This window comes from Camelus bactrianus, chromosome 2 (assembly GCF_048773025.1).
Source record: "Camelus bactrianus isolate YW-2024 breed Bactrian camel chromosome 2, ASM4877302v1, whole genome shotgun sequence".
NCBI lineage: Eukaryota > Metazoa > Chordata > Mammalia > Artiodactyla > Camelidae > Camelus > Camelus bactrianus.
The window spans coordinates 31579615-31597362 of record NC_133540.1 but is presented as its reverse complement, the minus strand read 5'-3'; the positions used below and the strand labels follow the sequence as shown (position 1 = coordinate 31597362).

At 38.7% G+C, this 17748-nt stretch overlaps 2 protein-coding genes across 2 annotated transcripts in view; one reads left to right on the top strand and one right to left on the bottom strand.

Moving 5' to 3' along the window:
- TTC29 (tetratricopeptide repeat domain 29) overlaps positions 1-17748 on the bottom strand; it is a 723881-nt gene that overhangs the window by 628936 nt on the left and 77197 nt on the right. Inside the window, exons 4-5 of the mRNA XM_074377718.1 lie at positions 10170-11712; positions 8683-8772 (exon numbers count right to left, since the gene is read on the bottom strand). The gene's annotated coding sequence lies outside the window, so the exon portion shown is untranslated. The remainder of the gene's footprint in view (positions 1-8682; positions 8773-10169; positions 11713-17748) is intronic.
- EDNRA (endothelin receptor type A) overlaps positions 1-17748 on the top strand; it is a 62659-nt gene that overhangs the window by 19705 nt on the left and 25206 nt on the right. The window lies entirely within an intron of this gene.

Sequence of the window (17748 nt, the reverse complement as noted above, 5' to 3'; positions counted from 1 at the left end):
CAAGTAACATAGTCCTATGCATAAGGCATACAGCCACTGACTAGATTGCAAACGGAACTTACCGTGGTCTTACAATGTGCTTAATGCATACTCTCAAGAAGGTATTCAGGGCTGTGGGAAAGGTGTGAGCACTGGCTTTTGCAATCTTACGATTATGCCTTTACACTTAGATGATTTGTTGAAACTTTCCCTGCTTTTTGTTGGGAGGAAATAGTTAGCCTCACAGTTATATTTTTATTGGTTTTAGGGAGTGACCTCAAAATTGCCTCCAGCTCCTGGGTCACCATAAAGGAGGGGAAGTAAATCCGCAGGGAAGTCGTAAGCACTAAGGTGATGTTCCAGGGCTGAACTTGCAAGCACTGAGGACTCACCGCATGGCCTTTCTCCCGTCTGATTCTCTGACCCAGGGGTGGGCAAGCCACAGCCACGATGAGCCCAATCTGGCCCAAAGCCTATTTCTGTAAATGAAGTTTTTATTGGAACACAGCCATACCCATTGCTTACAGAAATAGTTTCAACAGATACCAGATGGTCTACAAAGCGTAAAATATTTACTATCTGGCCGTTTCCAGAAAAAGTTTATCAACCCCTAGGGCATCTCACCAACTGCCCTGCCCCTGCCTTTCATCCTTGCTTCTCATCCTCCTCCATTTTGTCCCAGAGGAGGTCAGAGCTCAAGATCTGAGCTTCAAAAATATGACTAAGTCTTCATAACCTTATATATTCTTAAATGGCTTATATCTACAACCCCCTTCCCCAAACAGTAAATGGGCATAATCCCAAAAGATCGAAGTATGTTTCCTTTTTTAAAATGGTTTGCGATTGATCTTGAATAAATCGCTTGATCTCTCAAGTCATTATTTTTGTATGAAAAAATAAAAAATGCCCATTGCACGGAATGCCATTCACAGTGACACATAGTAGGCCTGTTCCTGTGGTGACTGCTGACGTCAGTGAGAAGATCCGCCCAGGGCTCTTCCCCTCCCTTCGTCCTCCCCATTTGTGTTAGCAAACATCAGAACTCTGGCCTCCTTGAGAGTCTTAACAACTGGATATCCTTGAAAACTGCTGGACAAAATCATGCATTTTCTGATCAAAACTGAAGTTTTAAACGCTTTGTCATGCGCTTAGAGATGTTCGTTCCAATGTCTTTCAAGTAATTAAGAACAGCACTAAACCAGGAGGCCAGATCTTTGGACAGCCATTTATGTTTCAGTTAAAAAAGAAAAAGAATGAAGTAAAGAAGATGTTTGCATTTATTCTAGGGAAATGTCATACAAAACAAAACAAAAAAAATTAGAAGTACCGTCCAGAGATCTTAAAGATAAAAGCTTTACATACTTGAAATTATCTGATCAGAAAATCACTACATTTCATATTTCTTTCTTTTAATTATTATTATTTTTTAATTTGTATGGGGGATGCAATTAGATTTAATTTTAGGTTTATTTATTTATTTTTTTAAATGAAGATACTGGGGATTGAACCCAGGACCTCATGCATGCTAGGTAGGTATTCTACCACTGAGCTATGCCCTCCCCACTTATATTTCTTTGATAGGCCAATTAAATTATATGGTCATAACTAAAAATAGATGAATTTTTTTATCTTTGGAAAATAAAATTTAAGGAATATTTATTTGTTAATGGATAGAAAGGCCATGTTCTAGCCAAAGGGGAAGACGGGGGAAATATAAGAAATACTCCATGTTCCAAAACGCTGTGTGTATGCACTTATGTATGCATGTGATTTTGCAGCACAGCTATTGTGGGTATACATCAGACCTTTTCATTTTTTTAATATTTTAATTTTATTTTGGGGGGTAATTAGGTTTATTTATTTATTTACTTAACAGAGGTACTGGAGATTGAACCCAGGACCTCATACATGCCAAGCATGCGCTCTACCACTGAGCTATACTCTCCCCATTAGACCTTTTTAAATTATTGGGGAAGGAAGGAGGAGCCACAGGGGATGGGAGAAAGAAGTCAGAGTTGGGTGATGGAGATCCATCCTTGGGACTCTACTCTTAGACGCTGTGTAACTCATCAGGCACACCAAAGATAGTTCATGTACACTTAAGGAAGGGGTGGGGTAAGGAAGGAGGGAGGGAGGGAGGGAGGCAGCCTAGAATCTCAGAATGTGAAGAGTCAACAGTTGTAGTTCCAACTATGTGAACCAGAACTTGGAGCTATTTATAGTTTTACAGAGACACTAATTCAAATTGGCCCTGCTTAAGTGGGGAGGGTATAGCTCAGTGGTAGAGCACCCGCTTAGCATGCACTAGATTCCATCCCCAGTGCCGCCATTAAAAAGGGAATAAATAAGTAAATAAACCTAATCCCTCTGCCTCAAAAAAGTTAAAAAACAAAAACAAAAAACAAATTGGCCCTATTTGCAGGCTGATATAATAAAGGCTGTCTCTCAGCTGATAGACCAGAGTCCACCTTTACTGCAGTTTTGAAATTTTTTACTTGTTTGCAATAACTCTAGTAACTCTCATAAAATGATAAATATTTGGTTTGTAGAAATGGCTCAGAAGAAAAAAACTGGTACTCGAATTGAAGATGTCTAATAAAGTAGTATTTCTTAGCCAGAAATTTTAGAATTTGAATGAGTGGAGAAAAGCAAGTGCCTTAGGGCTTAATACTTGTCATTCAATCACTTTTTAGGTTCTGTGACCCTCAGTATATCCCCATATTCTGTTCAAACTACCTCTTCTCTGCTAAAGACACACAGGATCCATGACTAATCGTTAAGGTGCTAACTTTTATGTTATTTCTACTGCAATCAAACAAATTTTTTAATTTCAAACTATGCATTTAAATGAAAATGTAAAAGTATACAACAAGGGACAAAAAGGAAGATCTCAAAAGCACAGTCTATAGAACAAATAAAAAAAAACTGATTAATAAGACCTCATCAAAATTTTAAACTTTTCCTCTGAAAAGAAACCTCTTAAGAGGATGAGAAAATGAGCTACAAACTGGGAGAAAATATTTGCAATCAACATGTCCAACCAAAGGAGCAATATTTAGGATATAATAAAAACTCTCAAAACTCAACAACAACAAAAAAATCCAGACAGGAAATGGGCAAAAGATATGAACAGAAATTTTACTGACAAGGACATAAAAGTGGCCCCTAAACAGGTGAAAAGATGGTCCACATTATTAGCCATTAGGGAAATGCAAAATTGAAACCACAGCAAGATATCACTACCTATCAGAATGAGTAAAATTTAAAAATAGTGACAACACCTAATGCTGGCAAAGATGAGGAGAAACTGAATCACTCATAGATTGCTGGTGAGAATGGGAAATTGTAGGACCACTCTAGAAAAGAGTTTGGAAGTTCATTATAAAACTAAGCATGCAATTACCGTAAGACCTAGCAATTGCTCTCTTGGACATTTAGCCCACAGAAATGAAAATTACATTCATGCAAAAACCTGTTTGTGCATGTCCATAGTCGCTTTATTTGTAATGCCTGAACCTGGAAGCAACCCAGATGTTCTTTAAACAAACTGGTATATTCATTCCATAGGGTACTATTCAGTGACAAAAAGGAACAAGCTGTTGATACACGCAATAACTTGGATAAATCTCAAGGGAATCATGCTGAGCAAAACACAAACAAACAAAAAAGCCTATCTCAAAATATTACATACTATATGATTTTACTTAATTCCATTCATATAACAACCTTGAACTGACAGAGTTATTGAGAAGGAGGACAGATTAATGGTTGCCAGGGGCTATGGATTTCAAGGGAGAGAGGAGGGTAGTGTGGTTATAAGAGGTCATTTTAAGGGATCCTTGTGATGGATCTGGTCCATCTTGGCTGGTGGTTGATACACAAACCTACACATGTGATTACATTGCATAAATACAAACAAATGAGTCATACTGGAGAAATATGAATATCACTGGATCATATCAATGTGAAAAAATAGTTGTACCAGTTTATATTCCCACCAGCATTATATGAGGGTTCCAGTTCCTCCACATCCTCATCAACACTTTTATTATTGTCAGTCTTTTTCATTATAGCCATTCTAATGATGTGTAGTGACGTCTTAGTGTGGCTTTAATGTGCATTTCCCTATGATGAATGATGTTGAGCATTTTTCAATTTCATGTACTTAGCTATTTGTGTTTCTACTTTGATGAAAGGTCTATTTAAATCTTTCACTCTTTTTAATTATGTTATTTGTCTTTATTTGTTTAATTGTAGGAATTCTTTATATACTCTGGACAGAAGTCCTTCATCAGATACTTGATTTTCAAAAAAATAAATAAATAAGTCATAAGATATATAGTTTGCAAATATTTTTTCCCACTCTGTGGTTTTTCTTTTCATTTTTTAAATGGTGTCTTTTGAAGAGCAAAACATTTTAATTTTAATTAAATCCAGTTTATCAAATTTTTCTTTTATGGATCATATTTCTAATGTCATAACTACAAAGTCTTTGCCTAAGTCAAGATCACAAAGAAAGGCTCTTATGTTTTTTTCTAACAGTTTTATAATTTTAGCCCTTACATTTAGATCTATGATCACAGTTAATTTTTGTGTACTGTATGAGGAAGCATCTAAGTTCCTTTTTTTCAAAGGCATATCCAAGTGTTCCAACACCTTTTTAAATTTTTAACATTTTTATTAAGATAGAATTAACGTATTACATTAATGTCAAGTGTACAACATAATGATTTGCTGTAAGTACATATTGCCAACACCATTTATTGAAAAGACTATTCTTTCCTCACCAAATTATCTTGGCACCTTTGTTAATACTTAACTGATGATAAATGTAAGGGTTTATTTCTGGACTTTCTTTTCTATTCCAATGACCTGTGTGTCTACTGTTATGCCAGTACAATCCAGTCTTGACTACTGTAGTTTATAGTAAGTTTATGTTTTGGTTTGGGGTGGGGTTTTTTTTTAATTTTTTTATTGAGTTATAGTCATTTTACAATGTTGTGTCAAATTCCAGTGTAGAGCACAATTTTTAAGTTATACATGAACATATATATATATTCGTTGTCACATTTTTTTCCCATTGTGAGCTACCATAAGATCTTGTATATATTTCCCTGTGTTATACAGTGTAATCTTGTTTATCTATTCTACATTTTGAAATCCCAGTCTGTCCCTTCCCACCCCCTGCCCTCTTGGCAACCACAAGTTTATATTCTATGTCTGTGAGTCTGTTTCTGTTTTGTATTTATGTTTTGTTTGGTTTTTTTTTTAGATTCCTCATATGAGTGATCTCATATGGTATTTTTCTTTCTCTTTCTGGCTTACTTCACTTAGAATGACATTCTCCAGGAACATCCATGTTGCTGCAAATGGCATTATGTGGTCAGTTTTTATGGCTGAATAGTATTCCATTGTATAAATATACCACTTCTTCTTTATCCAGTCATCTGTTGATGGACATTTAGGCTGTTTCCATGTCTTGGCTATTGCAAATAGTGCTGCTATGAACATTGGGGTGCAGGTGTCATTTTGAAGTAGGGTTCCTTCTGGATATATGCCCAGGAGTGGGATTCCTGGGTCATGTGGTAAGTCTATTCCTGCTCTTTTGAGGAATCTCCATACTGTTTTCCACAGTGGCTGCACCAAACTGCATTCCCACCAGCAGTGTAGGAGGGTTCCCTTTTCTCCACAGCCTCTCCAGCATTTGTCATTTGTGGACTTTTGAATGATGGCCATTCTGACTGGTGTGAGGTGATACCACATTGTAGTTTTGATTTGCATTTCTCTGATAATTAGTGATATAGAGCATTTTTTCATGTGCCTATTGATCATTTGTATGTCTTCCTTGGAGAATTGCTTGTTTAGGTCTTTCACCCATTTTTGGATTGGGTTGTTTGATTTTTTTCTTATTAAGTCGTATGAACTGCTTATATATTCTGGAGATCAAGCCTTTGCTGGTTTCATTTGCAAAAATTTTCTCCCATTCCGTAGGTTGTCATTTTGTTTTACTTATGGTTTCCTTTGCTGTGCAGAAGCTTGTAAGTTTCATTAGGTCCCATTTGTTTATTCTTGCTTTTATTTCTATTGCTTGGGTAGACTGCCCTAGGAGAACATTTTTGAGATGTATGTCAGATAATGTTTTGCCTATATTTTCTTCTAGGTGGTTTATTGTATCTTGCCTTATGTTTAAGTCTTTGATCCATTTTGAGTTTATTTTTGTGTATGGTGTTAGGGAGTGTTCTAGCTTCATTGCTTTACATGCTGCTGTCCAGTTTTCCCAACACCATTTGCTGAAGAGACTGTCTTTATTCCATTGTATATTCTTGCCTCCTTTGTCAAAGATGAGTTGACCAAAAGTTTGTGGGTTCATTTCTGGCCTCTATTCTGTTCCATTGGTCTATATGTCTGTTTTTGTACCAATACCATGCTGTCTTGATTACTATATCTCTATAGTATTGTCTGAAGTCTGGGAGAGTTATTCCTCCAGCCTCTTTCTTTCTCTTCAGTAATGCTTTGATAATTCTAGGTCTTTTGTGGTTCCATATAAATTTTATTATGATTTGTTCTAGTTCTGTGAAATATGTCTAGTTCGGTAATTTGTTAGGGACTGCATTAAATCTGTAGATTGCCTTGGGCAGTGTGACCATTTTAACAATATTGATTCTTCCAATCCAGGAGCACGGGATATCTTTCCGTTTTTTAAAGTCTTCTTTAATTTCCTTCATCAGTGGTTTACAGTTTTCTGTGTATAATTCTTTCACCTCCTTGGTTAGATTTATTCCTAGGTATTTTATTACTTTGGCTGCTATTTTAAAGGGAACTCTTTCTTTACTTTCTTTTTCTGTTGATTCATCGTTAGTGTAAAGAAATGCAACTGATTTTTGAACATTAATCTTGTAACCTGCTACCTTGCTGAATTCTTTGATCAGCTCTAGTAGTTTTTGTGTGGACCTTTTCGGGTTTTCTATATATATAAACATGTTGTCGGCATATAGTGACACTTTTACCTCTTCTTTTCCAATTTGGATCCCTTTTATTTCTCTCTCCTGCCTGATACTGTGGCTAGGACTTCCAAGACTGTGTTGAATGGGAGTGGTGATAGTGGGCAGCCTTGTCTTGTCCCAGATTTTAGTGGGAAGCTTTTGAGTTTTTCACCATTGAGTACTATGCTGGCTGTAGGTTTGTCATACATAGCTTTTATTATGTGTTGTTTTTGAAACACCTTTACTGTGGTAAGGTTCCTATACAGTAAACTACACATATTTCAGATGTACAATTTGATGAATTTTTATAGATGTATATACCCATGAAACCACCACCACAATCAATATAGCTAACATTTCCAACACTCCCCAAGAGGTGCAATTTTTGAATTCCCAACTTATCTCTTCCCACCTTCTCTAACCCCTGGTAACCATAAGTTTGTTCTCTGTGTCTGTGTGTTATAGTAAGGTTTTAAACAGGTACTGTAAGTCCTATTTTGTTTTTGTTTTTCAAAAAAGTTTCAGCTTTTCTAGGTCCTTTACATTTCTATATAAATTTTAAGATCAACTTGCTCATTTCCTTGAATTTAGATAGGGATTATATTTGACACTTTGGATGAATTTAGAGAAAATTGCCATCTTAACAATATTGATTCTTCCAATCCATAAACACTTATTTATATCTTTGATTTCTCCAGTATTTTGTAGCTTTCAGTATACATGTCTTACACTTCTTTAGTTAAATTTATTCCTAAGTATTTTATTCTTTTTTGATGCTCTTTTGAAAGGCATTGCCTCTTAATTTCATTTTTGTATTTTTCATTTCTAGTATATAGAAATGCAACTGATGTCTCTATATTGCTCTTATATCCTGTGACCTTGCTGAAATCCTCACCATTATTCTTGTAGCATCAACTTATTTTTTACTGCCAGTGTTTGATGGCGAAGAATACAATGCCCCAGAACAATTTGGTGCCACTGTCTTGATTCATGCTAAGGCACCAGCAGTTTTACCCACTGTTGCTTTTGCACCAACCATGCAAGTGTCCACCAGCAGAAAAGGCAGTAATTTCAGTATTATCTTGATCCTGCAGACCCCATGAAGGTCTCGGGGATCCCCAAGGGTCCTCAGACAACACTTAGAGAACCACTGATCTAGATGATCTCTAGGCACCAGTCCAAGTCTGAAATGCTATCATTTTTTAGATCTAAGATAATTGTCGTTTACCTAACTTGTCTTAATAACATCTGCTTAAGTGGCTAATTTTCATGGAAGCCGATATTCCTTAGGCAATTGTTGCATGTGGAACATTGTATGAAGTCTTTTGAGAGAAATGTGAAGGAAATAGAACATTGGCCCTAATCTCAAGGAAATGGTACAAGTCTCTCTCAATATTCAGGTGTCTAGGAAAGGAAGCCCAGCAATGCTGTAGGCCAATTACACTGGACCTCAGATTTGTGTTTTCTGTTCTAGGTAGCACTAAAATAAACAAAATGCTTACAGTGGAGATACAGCATGTGTTGAATATCAAGACTAGAAGTAAAACTAGATTAAAATCTATTATTCTTGACTAGTACAATTTAGTTTTATTTCATTTCCAAAAAACTGTAAATAAGACAAAGTAATAGAAAACTAATTTTCAAATTTTAAAAAAAATCATTGATTTTACACTGTAATTTACAACAGACCTTTGACTGGAAGGTTAAAGAAGCCACTTACCTACTATTTTTTCCTTCATTTTACTTACAGTCAGGATTTACAGTACGGTGCTTATAGTTCACTGGCTAAATTTTCTGTATATTTTAGCTTCTCCCTGGAGAGGAAGAAAATACTGTTCATACAGTCAAGGTGAATAGTTTCAAGATTTCATCTATGGGACTCAACACGTTCTGACATCCTTAATCCTTTTGGGTAGAAAAAGGAAGGCAAAAAGGACTAAAATACTCATTGTGGGGAAGAGTAAAACAGAAATTGGGAAAACAAAATTAATCATATAAAATGAAGTGAGGGGAGGATATAGCTCAGGTGGTAGAGCACATGTTTAGCATGCACAAGGCCCTAGGTTCAATCCCCAGTACCTCCTCTAAAGATAAAGAAAGAAACCTAATTACCTCCCCCCTCCAATAAGTAAATAAATAATAAACTGAACAATTTTTAAAAAAGAATCAGCATTTTGAAAAATAAAATAAAAAGAAGGGAGGGTTTGAGGGTAGGCAAAGTAAGGAATAATGAAGTTGATAATAGTTTCAGAGAACCAGTTACAGACTGGAGCTCTGATATGAAAACAAATCATGCAATTTAACAGCTGGCAGAGAAGTTAGAGATAAGAAATATTGAACCAGAACTAGACAGCTTGGCAGAGAAGGCAGAAGCCAGGCCCAGAGATTCTCAACAGGGCTAGAGCTGGAAGCCAGAATTTCTTACTTCACCTTCAGTATGGTCCACCCTTCCCTCTTCTGAAACTTTAGTGGGTCAGTTGTTAAAATGCACTTCATTCTTACATGAAGTATCACCATCTGGCTGGTGACTCAGACATCTTCAGCACGTCCTCCTCATTTACTTTATGCCTCAGCTATCGGAAATTGTGAAGATTTATTTCCTAATGAATTTCTGTTATTAAATTATTCAAAATCATCTCACCCTTATTGTTTACTGTAACACATGAGCTTCAGCAACAATTCTATTCTTTTTTTACCCAGAAGACACATATGGTATTATTTTCTTCATGCGGCATACCTTATCCAGTTGGGTCATCATTTCCGTCTACACACAGGATAATTGTGACCACATGACACACTTTACAATGAAGAACTAACCCCAGTTCTTTTTTTTTTTCAATGGAGGTACCGGGGATTGAACCCTATGTTAAATATGCCGTCTACCACTGAGCTATACCCTCCCTTCCTAACCCCAGTTCTTAATTTTAAACATTAAATCAGTAAATAAGTTGCATGCTTTCAAATATGCCATTGGCTTTTACTTTTTCCTGCTTTCATCCCCTTCCTGGTAAGTTTTTTGGGGCTACTACCTAAATCTGTATGTGGAAATCTCTGCCAGTTTATTTTGTTTTGTTCTGCTTTGTTTTCACCTGCATGTTTCTTTTAAGTAAGTCCTAGCATGTACTACCATAGAGACTGCTGATTGAAATAAACAATAACGTTTTTCAGTGGGTCTTGTGTCTTAACAGTGTGTCCAGGTGAGAGAACGTGCCTTCTTTAATTAGCTGTCTTTTCTCCATTCAGGAAAAGCCAGGGTTCATTCTTTCCAACGTAAATCTTCTCTCCATTTATGAACTCAATCTTAAAGGATCGACACATCCACCTGGCACTATTCTGTGCAGTTTTGATATTCAGTGCTTCCAACTGTTCTTTTGTAAATAAGTTTTATTCTTCTCCATCAAATGATCCTTTGGTTTTAGGCATACAAAAAAAGTAGAAGCCTAAAGTCCCATGATTCTAGATTGGCATCCTTAGCAAAGTTATCAGAGAGAGACGTTTCTTTCCATTCCCAGCCTTCAGGTGACTGACCCTATTGGAGATAATAAGCCCATATCCTGGATTTGGAACTTGGTTTTTAAACGTTTTTTCTTTTCTTTTCTTTCTTTCCTTTTTTTTTTTTTTTTCCTGGTGATCTCTCCTTCACCTGGTTGTTATTAACATCTATGTATTTCAGTTTCTAAAAAGTTACAACCTCAGCAAAAACAGAAACACTGACCATTCAGTAGTGAAATATATGGGTAGCAGGTGGTAGCAACTATCTCAAGGTTTCCAATCTAATCGCAGAGGACCTGGAGCTGTTTCTCAAAACCTGTCTCTTAACAGAAACTAACACTGAGGACCCGCGAAGGGTCAGGCCCGGTTCTGAGTGCTTTGCCTGGAATAATTCATTTCAGACTCGCATCAGCCGTGTGGCGTGGGTTGTCGTCCCTCTGCAGTTGTCGCTCAGGCACAGTGCACGCGCGCGAGTCACGCAGGGCACCAGGCAGCCGGTTCCAGAGCGCGCTCTTCCGCGCTGTGCCTCGCCGCCGCCTTCTGTTCCGTTCCCACGGAATGCTGCCTACAGCTTCTTTAGAAACCATCACATCTGTTCTTCTGGGTACTCACTTCCGCGAGAATGGGGTCCTTTGTGCCTGTGGGGTCTGCCACCACCCTGCACATGGTGACCTGGGTGACTCTCCTTCACAATCTCACCGGAAAACAAACAAACAAAAAGCAGAGACTGATAACCACCCGCCATGCAAAGAGCTCACATGTCCGGATACTTAATTCTGTGAAGCGCTTTCTAGGGATGGACTCTTCTGTTGTCCACAGTGACCCTCCGAAGTTGCTGCCATCACCGTTTCCATTTTCTAGAGGTGGAAACTGAGAAGCCACGAGGTTAACCAACGTGCCAAGGTCACGCGCTCTGGAACATTCTGGAACACAGCAGAGCTGGGATTTGGTCCAACCCAGGAAGTCGAGCTTCGGGGCCCACACCCTTGACTCCGCCAAGCCACTTGCTTTCAGTAAAAGGAGTGCTTCTCCGTCCCCCGGGGTCGCTGAGGGCAGCCGGCGCCGGAGTCGAGAACATCTGTGGATTTCCTGCTCTGCCCCGCGTCTGCCATGCTCTCCAAGTCCTTGTGCTGGTCGGGGGTCGTGAGGAGCCGGTCAGAGGAAGAAGTGGATGGATAGGGTCGAAGCTGTGGGTTTTCTTTTATTTATTTGATTTGACTTCTACGAAAGCTCTGCCTCACTTCTGAAGCCATTAAAGCTAAGGAAAGAGCGAAACTCATTTCAGTCGCACAAAGTGATTTATTGGGTTTTTTGTAACCAAATAGAGATTTGCAAGCAGCCAGAAAACATGTTCCCATGGAAAGACTGTGCTGGCCATTATAGGTTTTATTCCCATCTCAGTCTACTGTCAGAAGATGTAGAGCATCTGTACTACAGATTCGACTGTGTACCAACTTCTACATCCCAGCCCCTCCCCCAGAAAGAAAGAAAACTTCAGAACCTGACTTTTTGAAGACTGGTACCTGGTCCATCATGTCCAATTTCAAGTGACCCTTCAATAATCCTCACTGAGGGGAAGAGAACATTTTATTTACTTTGAGGTTTTCAGCTGTTACAGACTGTACTCATAAATCGCCCATGCCTTCCTCGGATGGGTGGGGTGAGATGAAGGGGAAGTGGAGAAGCCTTCAGCCCCACCGGATGGGCTGGAAGGAAACTTAGCACGAAGAAAAACGCACCACTGGTTTTATTTATCCCATTATTAAGACTCCATGACAGTAACAAAGATAATGCCCAAGTTATGGCATCCACATCTGGAAGGCATAAAAAGGGGTAAATTCATACTATCCTTTTTATCATTGTCATGAAGAATTGGTACAGTTCAGTTTATGATTACAAATTACAGCACTCAAAATGCATAAATTTATGCAGTGTGTGTTTAGTGTATGAATTCTTTCGTAAGCACTGTCCCACGTGAGCATCCCCAGACGGTCACTGTACCACTGTGGCAGGTCTGAGGACCACCCCACGTAGCAAATACAGGAATGAGACCTACAGTGGGTAAGCGGCTTACCCACAGTCACAGTTAGTGACAGGTAAATCTTGTACTTGAACCTTTATGAATTGACAGTCTAACTTGGGTTTAGGGAAAGAACCTCCTTAGTTCATAGCACCAAGCTGGTGAGGCCTAGGACATGAGGCTACAACATGAGGGTCAAGCATCCCAGTTAGGTCGTCGCCTGCTCTCGGACTGCACCTTTCTGCATGGATGCCTTTAGGGGATATTGGGGTGAAAGGGATGCAAGCTGCATGGCCCCAAACCATTCTGATGTGTATTTCTTATGTCTGTATTAAAACTATTTTCTGCTCCTGCTGAACCATCTGGCTGTTAGCTATCTATCTATCTCTTTTTTTGGCTGATCATGGTATCTCTAGAGCAGTGGTTCTTGAAGTGTGGTTGGTTGGCCATCAGCATCACCTGGGACTCATTAGAAATGTAGGTTCTCAGGCCCCAGCTCTGACCTACTGAATCAGAAACTCTGGGGGTGGGGTCCAGTGATGTGGTTTAAGAAGCCCTCCAGATGGTTCCAATACTGCTGAAAGAGTGATTCGCAACCTTGGCTGTACATTGGAATCACCTGGGAGCTTTAAAAACTACTGGGCTTGTGTCCCAAGTCCAGAGATTCTGATTTAATTGGCCCAGGATGGGGTTTTCAGTCTCAGCACTATTGATATTTGGGGCTGGATAATTGTTCATCAGAGGGCCTGGCCTGTGCATTGCAAGATGTTTAGCAACATCCCTGGCCTCTTCTTACCCACTAGAGCCTCCCAACAAGTCGTAATAACCAAAAATGTCTCCAGATGTTGCCAAATGTCCCCGGCGGACAGAATCACCCCCGATGAAGAGCTGTTGTCTCAGGGCATGGCCTGGACACTGGGATTTTCAAACGCTCCCTCAGTCATTCTAATGTACAGCCAAGACTGAGAACTGTTACACTGGAGGGTTCCTACTAACGATCAGCTTTGGATGTACAAGGGACAAAAAACAGAACAACTGAAAAAGAACAATAAAAGTGGGTATAAAGTGGAAACAACTCAACCTGTAGGGAAGGCTCAGGCAGTTTGCCCATGAGTAAAGCATGCGAGCTTTAGGGTGTAAATTTCACATCAACCATTTGACACCTTACGTTTTTGCTTACTTTCTGGTTGTCAGGTGTGTCCTGGAAAACTGACACCAATAGGTACATCACACATATCTAAAAGGTCCCAACCAAGTAGACACTGCTTTGTACTAAATATAGTGGTGGCCAGACATCCTGCTTTGGGATCGAGTCATTCTAAAAACAGGATGCTTGTCAGTGTATCGTGTGAGACAAGTCCGTATGTAAATCTATTTTGATTAAAAAAATATATACGGCCTGTCTGTTTCATGATGCTGATTTTGACAGAATCCAAATCAGCCACACAAATACAGAATTCCAACCTTAATTTGTGCCATTTAGTATGCTTGAGTTTTCAGGTGGAGATCAGGAACTTTATGTTTCAACTGAAGAAAAGTCCCCTAGGCTAGAATCATGGCAAGTGTCCTAGAGCAAACTCCATGCTCAGCAGGTTGCCCTGTGCTGCCTCGGTTGCTCTGTGTGTCCCTCTAGCATCCACTTGAGAACTTGACTGAACCACAGGAGGGGCGTCACCTCCAGGTGCCTGCTCTGTAGCTCTTAGCAAGCTGGACAGTCTCATCACTGCGCCAAGTGAGGAGTCTCCAGGCAGAGTTTGGCAGCCCCTTTTCTCGCAGATTCTTGATAGAACTGTAGTCTCCCACCTCCTCCAATAACTAGTTGGCAGCTGCATTGTTTGTTTCAACATAAAAGAGTGGAAACACTACTTTCGGATATTGTTAAATGACTTCAAAATAGAAAGTAAATTATAAGATGAATGTGTTTTCTGGGGAAAATTTTGTCTTAGTCTAATTTCAAAGTGTGAAAATATTTCCCAATATTAATGAGCTGAACTCATTAATTCATTCAACACTTACTATGTACTAGGTACTCTGTAATGCCCTTGGAAGTTATAAATATGAGGGTTACATAATAGCACAGACCCTTTCATGGCAATAATAAGCTGTTACTGCTCCAAGGTGCCAGATTACCCTTAAGCTAATCTGACTTGTTAGTTTATCAGACTAGTTTGGTTTTTCTTTCACTGAATTGATAATAGCTTGTTAACATTAGTGAAATCAATTAAGTTCTTTTGCCATGGTCTGTTTATGCTAAACAGTTCTTTATCTTTTCCTATTCCACTCTAAATTGTTTCCTCCACATGCTTTTAAAAATCAAAACCTTTTCTTAGGCAATAGAAAAGAAATCTGCTTCCCAGAAACCTGCTCTAGGAAAAAAGATCATAAAAGACGGTTAAAAGGTATTATTTCCATATGTTCTCAGTTGTTCAAAAAAAAAGAAAGGATCTGCTTTTATGTACACAAGAGGTTTTCTAAAAGAAAACACAATTTACAATTAACAGTGGTTGCCCTGGGGCAGGGAATTAAGGGGCTTTGAATGGAAGGCAGACTTGCTTTTCATTATATAAGTTTTTATACAGCCTAATCTTTATTATTTTATGTATTGCATTTCCCATTTTAAACACTAATAAATAACAGAAAGGATGCATTTCCAGTAATCTTTCATTAGCTCCAAAATACCTCTTCCAAATAAGAGAAAAACAAATGAGCTCTACTCTATGCCTCTTTGATGCCTTCCTATTGTATATGTTTTCTTGTTAAGACAGAGTGAGCTGAAAAGAGTCTTTGAATCTGATTACTCCAACATTGTTTCCATGAAAGAGGTTAACAAGCAAGTCCTGCTTAAGATTGGGTAGTTAAGCAGGGCCTCTTTGAGAAAGCCGGCTTTAATCAGAAAGAGGCGAAGTTGCCTGAAGGCAGGGACCTAATTTCCTGCTGGCAGCATGAGAACAGTTACTGTCCACACATCCCTTCAGAATGAAGTGGACATAGGTCAGGGAGGTCTACACCGTGATTGTACCTAAAAATTGCCCCCAATGATTTCTTTCATTCTCCTTTGTTTATAATTCCCAAGAAGAATCAATGCTGGCAAAGAAGAAGAAAAAGAACAATAAAAATAACCAAACACCTATTTGTGTCAAAGAAAGACAATTCTGTTATCACCAATTTCATAATAACTTCCCCAGAGTCCTTGCATTACACCTACTCCTAATTAAAAGTTTAAGCAAACATGAAAAAGGAAAAAAAATTTCAATTGAGATTGCAAAGACCTGAAACAATGCATATTTAGTTGTGGGTTTTCTAGATCATTTTTCTTAGTACTTGTTACTTAGACCTTCACAGGATTTCAGAGTCTCCCTTGTTAAGCCAGAAACACCCTTTTCTTTTCTCTCACTGTTGGATGAGTGAATTGGGAAATCCATCCATGTGGATTTCAGGATCCTCTGTCTCCGGGAATGAACCATAACTGGTTGTTCAACTGTTCCAAAGAACATCCTGTAACAATCCCAACACATTTTAATTACATCTTTCTAGTCTTTAGTGGAGAATTACAGTTCTGGAACAAAATACTAAACTCTCATTCTATAAAAAGTTATTTTTCAAGTTTTCTATTCTCTATAGAGGGTGATTCATCCCAGAAATAATGTTTTATGTCTTTACTTGCATCAAACATTAATAACTAGCAATCAGCAGTAGTATAACTATTTTTTAGTTTCGTGAAAACTATCAGAGTTTAGGGCAGCGTTTTTGTGAAGAGCCCACTGGTTGTCCTTGGACAAAAGTTTATGTGGAAATTCTGAGAAGACACCAACCATGACTGGTTAGAGTGAGAGGAAAAAGACAGAATTGGATTGAAGAAAAAGGTCTTTTAGAAGAATTACTCAAAAGAAAAGGAAATATGTTTGAAAGCCAAAAAGAGAGAACATCTGAAATTAAGTCATAAAGGGTCTTAGCCATAAAAATACAATTCTAGAGAATCCTGTGTTACTAAATTCTCAAAATGCATAGATTCTGATTTTCTATTTCTGGGGTACTGATTTTCTCATCCTTTTTCCATGGACTCATGTTAATGAGCACGTCGACTATGAAAATAAACCTCATGTAACCTTTAGACATGGCAGAATGAAATTGGAAGTTCAACTTAGAGTTACTATGGCAATAGGCACTTTCCAAAAAAAAGAAGACAAGAGAAATTTGTCAAGTTAGTACAGTATTATTTCCTATTAAGTAGAGTAAGTTTAAATTCTAAGTCACTGAGCAAAAATGAGAAAGGAAATCAATACCACTGTACTCTTGAAAAGGCATCATATATTCAGCAGGGACTTCCTTCTGTCTTTTAGGTAACTGAGTTATTATTTAAGTCCATGATTCTAGTGCAATACCTAATTAGATAAATAATCAGCAACTCACAGAAGATTTATGTTCTTGCTACTTACCACAGCCACTGGAGGGTACTCACCCTCTCCTTGGAAAAACAAATTTAAATTGTCAACATGGAAGAACAGATGTTCCTGCAAATGCTACAAACAGATCACAGTAACCACATTTTCCTCTATGAGAAGGGAATTCTGAGCCCAAATCAAGACAGGCCACTGGTATCACACCTGCAGAAGCAGTGGCAGCCCGTTAAGCATGGAGGAAAAGTAAGTTCCAAGTGGCTTTAGGTGACACCCAGCTGGCGAAGTCAGTACCTCCTAAACCACGTTTCCCTGGCGTTCTCCCTAACACCTTATTCAGAGCTTTGGCTCTTTGTCAGGCGTTAATAGAATCTCCCAATGGCACGAGTTGAAAATGACTCACGTTACTCATGGTTTCCTAAGAATGGATCAGAAATGACTGCCTGCTTCTTGGTTAAGCTGTCATCCAAACCCCCAACTGTTGCTCCTCTTTGCCAGAGAGCCCATGGGGCATGGGGGAGGGAGGGAGAGGGAAAGAGGAAGGAAGAGAAAGAGAGAGAGAGACAGAGAGAGACAGAGAGAGGTGTGGGGTTGTTAGTTTCTATGGGCTTTGTAACTTCATAGGCTAACAAGTGGGAGGATTATTCCAACTACTTTGGGGAAGGGGCTGGGATTCCCAGGAATTGGGCCATCGCCTACTTTTTGACCTTTTATGGTCAGCCTTGAAACTGTTGTGACTGGCATGGCACCTGGGGAAGTACCATTTAACATGCTATTATATTTTAATGAGCGTATATTGAAGCTTAAGGTCTACTGAGAGTTGCATCTTCTGCATCTTGGTGCTGATTGCTGTGTCATTCTTTTAATGATTGTGCCC